Below are 10,908 nucleotides of genomic sequence, written 5' to 3'. Positions count from 1 at the left end.
TATTTCTCTAATTTCCTGACTGAATTTAAATGAAACTCTTGCCGTTTTCAAAAAATCTCTCACCAGCACAAAAGGTTTTTCATGGTATTTTCCGTGACTACTTGCAGCACGACACTGTAGAGAATTCCTCCATAAGTAACTTGGGCCTCAACGCATCCGACTACATTCATTTCACTATTATTTATTCCTGTGAATTTAATAGATTTACCTGTATCGCGAATAACATCGTTCGGTATAACCGTTTCTTTTATAAAACTAATGGGACTACCCGAATCTAATAATGCGCTTATCTCTAATTGTCTAAAATTATTATCAGTAGTTCTTAAATCTAATAATACCGTCGGATAAAAATCGCTGTCTTCGGCTTCGTGAGAAACTAAATAAGCGACGTCTCTCGAAGCTGGACATTGCTCGACACGGTGCCCCATATTACCGCATTTGAAGCAGGTTCCTCGCTCTCTTTTAGGCCTCTTGCAGTCACCCGCATAGTGCCCCATCTCGTTGCAGTTATAGCATCGGACATCCTTGAGATCCTTCGGGCGCTGTTCCTGGGTGACCCTTGTTGCTGGTGGGTTGATTTCCCGTCGCGGTGTTGTTCTGGGCCTTCTCGCCTCCACTGGCAGTGTTGACCTCGCAAATGCCTGCACCAACTCTTCGACTGTACGACAGCCTCGCCCTGCAGCCACTGTTCTTAGATTTTCGTCTGGGATTCCCTCGACAATGTAGTCGACCACTTCGTCGTCAGAAATTGGCACTCGATTTCCCAGCACGATTTTATCGTGGACATAATCGGTGAATGTCTCGTCGCTTCTCCAGATTCTTTTCTCGAACTCGCGTCTTAACGATAGCGTACTCGGTCGACACCCATACATTTTATTTCTCCCGACCAGTAACTCCTCATGTGACATATCCACGCAATTCGGTTTCGATTGATATCATCTCAAAGCTTTGCCCTTTATTTTACTGCAAATCATCGCTTTTGCCGCCCAATCGTCTAATCCATGTGTTGCAATCAGTCTCCTCATCTGCTGCACCCACGTTTCCGCATCAGCGTTGTCGCCGTCGAAGTCGCTTATCAATTCTTTAAGGTTCTTCCAACCGACCTCACGTGGACGCGACGACATGCTCGAAGGCGAAAGCCGGACAAGTTCTAATTCTCTACGTAATAGTTGAACTTCACGTTCCGCTAAATCTCTTTGTCGTCTCAACAACTCAGCCTCAGACAGGGGCCTCTCCTGCTGTTCGCTGGTTCTTATCTGAATTTCTTCCTGAGCCTCAGTCTCCACCACAGAACACTGTGGAATCGGTTGCGTTGTTAAACGCAACGATGTTTCCGGAATACCACTTTCCAGTAACCGGGTCAACAGCTCGGCTTTTGTCCCCGATGTCGCCAGATCATTTCCCCGACACAATTCCTTCAATTCCACTAACGTAAGCGACGACATAATGTCTATCCTAATGGTCAATGTCTTAACTAAAACTTAATAACACGCTTGGTCCTTTCACGGTAACGCACAATTCACAAAGTTAATTAGTGGACTTATTCAAAAACCGACTTCACGAACTTATTTCGCACTTTGTATCTGAACTGCACTCGCGTACCGTGATATCCCACTTCTGAATTGTAGGAGGTCGAGGGATATTTATTAAATAAATATTTTACGAGACAAAGGAAAATGATCTTTATTGTTTTACGGTTCTGACGAGACTGTTCTTCGCACGAAAAAATGCCGTGCTCCAAAACAAAACGCATCGCGATGCATCGACACCTAGGCGTCCCCCTCGCTGCATCCGTACCCGGTCTATGGCCAACGATATGGAGTAACCGCTTACACCTATTAGTGGTATACTGTATGAAGCTGGAGAAATCCCACTCGAACAAAGGAAAAAATTTCTAAGTATCAAGTACGCACTTAAAATGGCTTCCACTCCTAGTGACCCAACACAACAAATACACATTTGATGAAAGATATCACGAACTTTATGCAAAAAAAAACAAAACTACCAACACCATTATACGTCACATTAAGATATAATTTCCCTTCAATCTTAGAGCAGAGTACAACCATTCCAGAAAGAAAACAGGACAAAATTCCCCCGTGGTTTATCAGAACACCAGAAATCGATACAACCCTAACAGAAAACAATAAAAATTCTATTTCAAGTCAACACCATCAAAAATCGTTTACCCGCACAAACATCAATTTTTTCTGCTGAAGCCTATGCAGTACACGACACACTTAAACATATACGATATACTAGCAAATCCCAAAATCACGCAATTTACACTGACTCTATAAGCGTAGTTCGAGCTATAGCAAACACTGCCAAAATTAATAAAAACGTAAGTATCAGAAACTCTTTAACACTATACTCAGAACTTGTCTCCTCCAAGAAAACAGCACATATTATATGGATCCCCTCACACCAAGGAATAAATGGAAACACGCAAGCAGACTCCAGCGCTAAAGAAGTAACCACCATGCAGTCCGAACTCCAGCCAACACCTATCCCACATCAGGAATACATCCACCATTATAAAGTAAAAATCCAGGAAGAATGGAACAGTATATGGAATTCCCAATCAATCAAAATTCACAGAATAGTCTCAAACTTTTTCCAAGACACTCCACGAAAACACCTGACCAGGAAGGAAAGAAAAGTTCTTGCCCGCCTAAGAACTGGCCACTGCAGACTCACACATGAGTTTCTTATAAAAAAGATAGATCCTCCCATGTATTGTGGAACCTTGCTTACAGTTGACCACTTCCTGTATTCGTGCCAAAAATACCGTACCCAACGATTGATACTCGAACTCAACCCAACTACCGCCCTTACATCAGAAAAACACACAAGAAACACCATAGACTTCCTGAAAGAAACCAATATATAAAACCTACAATATATAAAACCAACTCAGAAGCCGTCGCTAATTACCTCGACGTTGATGCGACGTAAAACCCTCATATAAAAAAAAAAATATTGATTAATCTAAAGCGATATCCAACACATTGTAAATGTTGAATTTTTATATAAATGAAAATGGCAAAAATAAATACAGAGAGAAGTCGGTAATGTATTAAGAAGTCGGTAATTAAGTATGTTATTTATCGATTATTTATGTGATACCGCTCGATTTTAATTAGGTCCTCACATGTTAATAAAATAATATCCATATACTTTTTCTTTATTGTTTCTCCGTGATTACGATATTTCTCACGCGTATAAAAGATCTTGTATGTTATTTAAGAGGTCCTTCCCAGTTATTTTTCCTTATATAATAAATTCATTTAGTGTTTAAAAGTCATTATGTTTATTGTGTTATCATAAATTTAATAATCTCCAATATTTCATCATAAAACCATACCCTATTTCCATCAGTAAAAGTCTTGAAACGTGCGAATATAACTAATAACTTTTACAGACCTGCTCAAATAAAATGTACCGAAAGAAAAATCAATTTTTAACCGACTCCGAAAAAGGAGGAGGTTACTCAATTCGATCAGTATATATTCTTTTTTTTTTTCCTATGTATGTTCGCCGATTACGCCTAGCTGGGTGGACCGATCGGAACGAAACCTTTTGCATCTGGTAGGTTCTGACTCCCCATTGGTACCATTATAAAAAAATTTTTCATTTTTTAATTGCAAAGTATTGTTATTGCAAAACAACCGGCAACTTTTGAAATAAACTTCTCTCGATTTTCGTGCGCTTTTAATATCTTATCACGGACATGATTCTGAACAATTCTGTTCATATACAAATTTCGCGGAAAGCTTTAGTTTTCGAGATATTAGCGAAAAATTGTTGTTAACTTTTGAAATCAACTTCGAACGATTTTAATGTCCTTCGAATATGTTGTTAGGTGCGTGGTTCTGGACAACTTTTTCCTTATGCATAATTGACGGAAAACTTTAGTTTTCGTGATATTAGCGAAAAACTATTGTTATTAATCCTTTCACGCCGAGCGCCGCATATATGCGGCATTCACTCGACAACCTGTGGGTACGAGCGCCGCATATACGCGGTATCCGCGCCACGACTTTTAGGTATTGCGTTCTGTTCAGTGACGGTACTTCGGCGGAAGGGACTGCCTCAGCGAAAGGGTTAATATTAGTTGAACGTCCCGTACTATGCACCGGAAAGACAAGAAAGGGCAATTACAATGCACTGTACCAAAACACTAACTAAGCTTTACCGCTTTGACACGCGACATATGCAGCAAGATGAGTTCACGTTGACGTTGGTGTATTATTCCCATTGCTTGGTACAGTCTCCGTATCGTTCTAAAAATGCATCAATTTGATTTGTTAGAAAATATGTTGCGCAGGATCTGCTATTATTTTACGGATACTTTGACCCTTGCGCAGTCCAAAACCGTAAGAGATACACTTGCGCAGTAAATATTTGCAAAGAAAGTTAACAAAGAACAAATGAAGCACCCTCAATCATGATGTAATTAGTTTGTACTTGTCCCTGAAAGAGTGTCCCTTATTTTTTTTTTCTATGCATGTTCGGCGGTTTTTCCTAGATAGGTGGTCCGATCGGAACAAAGCCTTTCGCATCTTGTAGAGTCTGACTCTCCATTGGTACCATTACCAAAATTTTTTCATTTTTTAGTTGCAAAAAACATTGAAAAACGAATATCCATGTTGTCTTTTACTCAATTATATTCGTGGCATTTACGCAGACAAAAAAAAGCCCTGAAGAACTGGCTCACAGTATCCTATACAATTTTCCCCATTCCAATAAAAAGCGCGAAATAGAATAATTTTAAGAAAAAAAATACGCCGATTTCGAAATGCACTAAAAAGAATAAAATAATTTCTATTTCCTAATGAAGTAATTTCTATTTCATTCAATCATACAATTACGTCACAGATATGAATGAAACCTATTTACTCGTTAGGTAGTATATTAAATACATTTCAACCTTTTCGGAGGCGGCGCAAAATTAAAAGATTTTCTTGAACATGTCAACCTTTGGACAGCCGAACATAGGTAAAGCTTGTACAGCTATTTTTTTTTCTATACATATAACTCGACAGCATGCCGCGAAGTAGGTGTTAGTGCGTATAGAATGTAACTATGCTCTATCGAGATTCATAGAGTATGCGACGGAAAAACTCGATCGCCTGTATACTATAAAGATAGAGCCCATCTGCCGCAAATTTGGTAATTCTCGTGTCGTGGCCTCCGTTTATATGTTCTTAGATCCATGGCTCCACCTGCAAACGAAGTCGATTGAATTTCATTTATATTAGAAACGTTGCGAAATGAAGATGCAGTCGTTACATTTACGTATATTACCAGATATATCTATAATGGTTCGTATTCCTTCTCAGGATTTATTAATATCCAATACGTCATACCACAATCAAGTCGTTATTGGCAGCAACGTTTACGGAGGTATTTTTAATTATGCGCCTCCTCCGAAAAGATTGAAATGTATTTAATATACTACCTAACGAGTAAATAGGTTTCATTCATATCTGTTACGTAATTGTATGATTGAATGAAATTGAAATTACTTCATTAGGAAATAGAAATTATTTTATACTTTTTAGTGCATTTCGAAGTCGGCGTACTTTTTTTCTTAAAATTATTTTTTAGTTCTAGGTATAACCGAAAACAAATTTCAAAACTAATTATGTAACAGAACTGTTTGATATATTTGAATCACTTATAAGTAGTTTAATATATGATATAAAATTTGATGGTATTATTTATTGTATTTACAAACAAATTTTGAATCTTGATAATTTTTTAACTTTGAAATACAAACCAACTACTAAAATGGTTAGGTTACAAATGACCCAATGTAATATAAATATTTACATTGTTTCTAAATATTCTATTTATTGCGTACATACTTAACAATAATGAAACGATTATTAATCTTAAATTTTGCGTTTTAATTCTACACTTTTTTATGATCAGTTACTGATATTTCCGTTTAGTCTTAATAAATTTTTATTTAGTTTTACATCTATTTTCGCAAAATGTTCTCAGGAATCTTTTGATCATATACAAGTTCTGAAATAAAGGAAATATCTTTTTACCAAGAATTTGTAAATACTCAATACTATTTAAAAAAAAACAGTGGGTCCAAATTTTTATTGGTGCGAATTCGTACTGGTGTAGAATATTAGGGGTACCGAAAAGTAATCAAAATTTTGTTTGCTGGCGAAAAATATTTATTTATTAAAGAAATCTTAAATCAACAAGATAATTTCCATCACTTTCTAACGCTTTCTGCCAACGTAAAGGCAATTGTTCCCTTCTTAAAAAAAGTCCTTCGATTTTTCATAGAAAAACTTTGAAATCATCGAAGAAATTTTGATGACTTTTCGGTACCCCTAATATAATGATCAATAATCATCGATTTATGAATAACATAAGTGTTCTACATAAATAACTTTTATTTTTCGTTTTAACCTCCCAAACATTTTCAACAGAGCATCGAGATCTACGTATCGCGTGATAATATCGATGTTTCCGTTAATCCCACATAATTAACGTTACAAAGTACTTATATGAAATTTAAAATATATTTTCGCGGATGTTAGTATCGGACAATTTGCATAAAACATAACGTTGAATAAATCCTATTAACTATTAATTTTATTACGTACTATAATTATATCCGAAAGTCTCACGATAATAAACATTAATAAAACACAAATTCTTCGTTGTATATTCTCTTTGCTTAATCAATATAAGTAACGCACATTCTTCTACGTTGAGCGCCAATCACAGGAAGCCAACATATCAATCAAGAATGTTTCATAAATCTTGTAGAAGTGATTGATCATCAAAGTGAAAAGGTACATTTAAGTACATCGCACACGCACAAGAAGGATTCCAAGGCTAGTTGGAATTTATCTCAGTTGTAAATGAAATAAAATGTTTTATATGTAACGTTTCACGAGCACAAAAATAACGATCTTACTTTCTTAATTGCGTCTGCTCTACCCGACAGAGTATACGACTATATGTAATTCAACTGATTATCGTCCACGGCGATTAAACAGACTATGTTTTTATTTTTGCCAATGCGTATCGTAAATTACTCGTATACACAAGCAATTATATATTGCAACCAAGTCTTAACGTATCTTTACTAGGTCTCCATTACGAGGACACGATTTTTTAATTGCACAACGAGCAAGAGGATCGACTTGGTTCTTACCAAGCAAATTGACTTCAGCAAACAGGAAAAAAGAATAAATAAATAAATGTCTTCTACAGTTTTTCCTTCGATCGAGATCTCGTTGATAGACATAATTACATCGTATTGACAGCAGGCGTGACTGACCTGTGTAACACTTTGTGATTTACAGTTGCGCTGCTTGAATTAAATGCAATTAAGTCGCGGTAAATTACTCGCGAGTCCCCGAAGAACCGAGTAAGATAAATCAGCGTCGTGTTAGTTTGTCTTTGCGTGTAATCACGAGCAGAGAAGAGTAGCCGCGGGTGAAGACAGTTGGAAGAGGAAAGAAACGCGAAGTGGAAGAAGAAGAAGGATCCGAAGATACAGGAGGAATCGTTCGTCGACCGTACTCCCTTCGGTAACGTATGCAATGAGCATGTATTCCTTTCGCTCACTGTTATGTAAAGAATGTTTAGAATAGGCACGGGCAAGCTTACAGTAATGTGATGTTATAGACTAAGATCTGGTAACATTTTTACTTACAGCTTTCAGCAAGCATAAGGTTAAACTCCGCCTTGGGTTATCATTTTTTCAAACTCTTTTTGAAAAAATAAGATAATAGTATTTAATAAATATAAATATTGTAAAATATTTTGATTTTGAATGTCTCTATTTATTGATTTAAAAGTCATATGTTGTTAAAGATAGATTTCAAGTGATGTGTAGCTTAACGTTGTTAACATAGTTAATGTCATTAACATGGTAATTAAGTTAATTTTATTATTTAGTAAAGCTGTGCTCGGATCGTGTCCATTGAAAGTATCAGTAGGTCAATATTTCATCGACAAAACTGTCGCCACAAATAATTGAAATATAAATTCAGTGTTGCGAAAACGTCTTCTTCCTCTTATCCAGTCTTTTGCAGAATGCTAGTGCGATTCCATCCTTTAGAAATGCTTATCGCCCTTAGCTGGAATCTATTAAATTCCTTTTACTTAAAGTTTAATTGAAATTTGGTCGTAATCTAATTCATATTTAAATTAAATTGTACATATCTATGAACTATTTACTGTGATTAATATTCGTATGTACATAACTTTTTGCATTATGTCTTGTATAATTTTTGAAACATTTTATTGTAAATTCATTACAGATATTAACGTATTACTGTGTAACTGGTGCTATAATGGACGTTTTACGATTCCCAATTACAATCATACGATTGACGCTTTTGTTAGTATCGACTATTCGCAATATCCAATGATCGTCTACTTTTCTGACACGATTGCATTTTATTTATCAAATTTCGTCTTCCCGCTCTTTAACTTTATATGAAAATTTGAATTAATTTGTGAAACATTCTCAGTGAAACTGCATATTTACGCTGTTTGTTTTCTATTTGATTGTTTGTTTGTTTGTTTGATTTGAAGCTTAGATGATTAACGAATATTGCACAAGTGTTCATTTTAAAAGTGGTGCAATTCCACTTTAAGTTGAAAGTTGTTTTTAAACGAATATATTAGTACGGTACATATCAGCTCCGGTAAATTTTATTAGTTCTTACAATATTGTGAAGAACTACTGTAATAAAAATACAAATTTAATAGAACTACAAATATAATGCTGGTAACACATAGGTAACTCAGTATGGATGGGGATCTGTTGTAGATCTATTTAGGTATCATTGCCGACTTCTGTTATCAGTTCGCAAGTAAATTCTAGTTCAGTTATTAATAAGTACTCAATAACGTCGACACACGTCTTGTTTCAGTATCGGTGCACACAACCCCTTAACAGTTTCATTCTTATTTGGTAATTAATTACAAATCGTGTTTATTTTATTAAAAAGAAATATAGCTCAGAAAATTAAAGTGTCATGCGTCTGAAAACGAAGCTAGTAGATAGTGACAGTAAAAAAAATACTTGTCTGTGTTGAATTTGATTATTTTTATTATGTTTATAGGAATGAGACTTATGAGAATTGCTAATGAACGAAGAATCTTGCAATCAGGATCCGAATATAAAGACAATTTGTGGTAAAATAATTCAAAGAAATTAAGAAAAACAGTATCCGAACGATCGAAATATTATTCGTTTAATTAACAATTCATTCATTTTAGAAGTGCAGCAAGTCCATTTAGATATAAAAGAACCTTTGTTTTTTCAACTTACAAAAATTTGTAAAATGTCGAAATGTCGTATGCGACTGTCTTTTTGTATACATATAACAATTGTATTTTATACAGACTGCAGTGTCCTATATTCTAATCACATTTCAGCAGCTTCAATATTAGCAGAATGAATTTTAATACGTTCTTTCATAATTTTCGGCGTTGTAAGAATATTGTTATAAACTACTGATTTAATCTCACATCAGAGAAAAAAATTGCAATGTGTAAGATTTAGCAAATATGCGGGTTATCATTTTCAGCACTTACAATGATAAAATCTTCTGCTTCAATCTTTGTATCAATTATATTACTTTGTCCATCAGTTACCTAGTATTTATACATTTTTTATGCTCAAAATCACGCGAAGATCATAGTGTTACAGATCGTTGAATTCGTCTTAACTTCATTTATCATACTATTATCATGAAAATATGTTACCTCGTTTTAAAAAAATTTTGATGATTTTGAAATCTCAGAGGAATTATCTGCAAAAAAATGTTTAAATTAGGAACACATGTTTTTGAAATAAGAATGTATAATATTAAATATCTTATGCGATTTAATGACTAAAAACTCATAGGACTCATAGACTTTTGCACATATTATACGAAATTTCATGTAATAAAAATTATACTGTAATCTAAAAATTCTATTGCATGCAGACATTTTTTTTCAATTACTTTGAATAAGCACTGGTTCTATTGTGGTTGGATTGCAATGTATCATATTACTGCCCCGATGCACATGGTTCTTGAAGAAATTACCCTACTGTTCATTCCCTGCTCAAAACGTGATAGGTCCGTATTTTGTCGGAGAGGGTGTGCTCACATCTGCTCTAACGGTTTTTACCACCGCGAAACAATAAGTACAGCCAGCAGCAAATCTAGTTTTTCTAAAACAATCATGACAATCAAGAGAGAGACTTGTGACTCTTTCATTTCTAGAGATTTTTAAGAATTTAAAAATTTGGAAATTCATAAATTCGTAGATGTAGCGAATTGCATGTTACGACTTTTTGGAGATTTAAATATTTTACTATCTGGGAAATTTTTGGTATAGGAATTATTAGAACTGTACAATCAGAGAGATTTTTAGTAGTTACATATTTTTTGATCTTATTTTGAACTCTAGGGATTCACGGACACAGGAATGCAGTTACTGAATTAAAGGAATTAAAATACGAAATAGGAATTAAAGATATGGGAATTTAGAGATTCAGAGATTTAGAGATTCGAGGATTTAGAAATTTGAGGATCTAAGGAGTTGAACATTAAACGATTCGGAGATGTGGCGCCTTGCGTCTTTTAGGATTTGTAACTGAGGAGATTTAGCAATCTAGAAATTTGAAAATTTCGAAATTTGGAAATCTAAGTGTTTGAAGACGAACAAATTTAGACATTTAAACATTTAAAAACCTAGGAATTTGGCGATTTAGACGTTTGAAAATTTTTAAATTTGGTACATGTTGGAGAGAACTAGGAAAGGATTTAAAAAATTTGCAAATGTAGAAGTTTATTAATCGTTAAATTTAAGAATTTGAAAAATTGGTAGGTTGGAAATTTGGAAAATTTCAGAGTGCGGGAT

Source organism: Megachile rotundata, chromosome 9, assembly GCF_050947335.1.
Source record: "Megachile rotundata isolate GNS110a chromosome 9, iyMegRotu1, whole genome shotgun sequence".
NCBI lineage: Eukaryota > Metazoa > Arthropoda > Insecta > Hymenoptera > Megachilidae > Megachile > Megachile rotundata.
Note: the sequence above shows the minus strand (reverse complement) of the source record.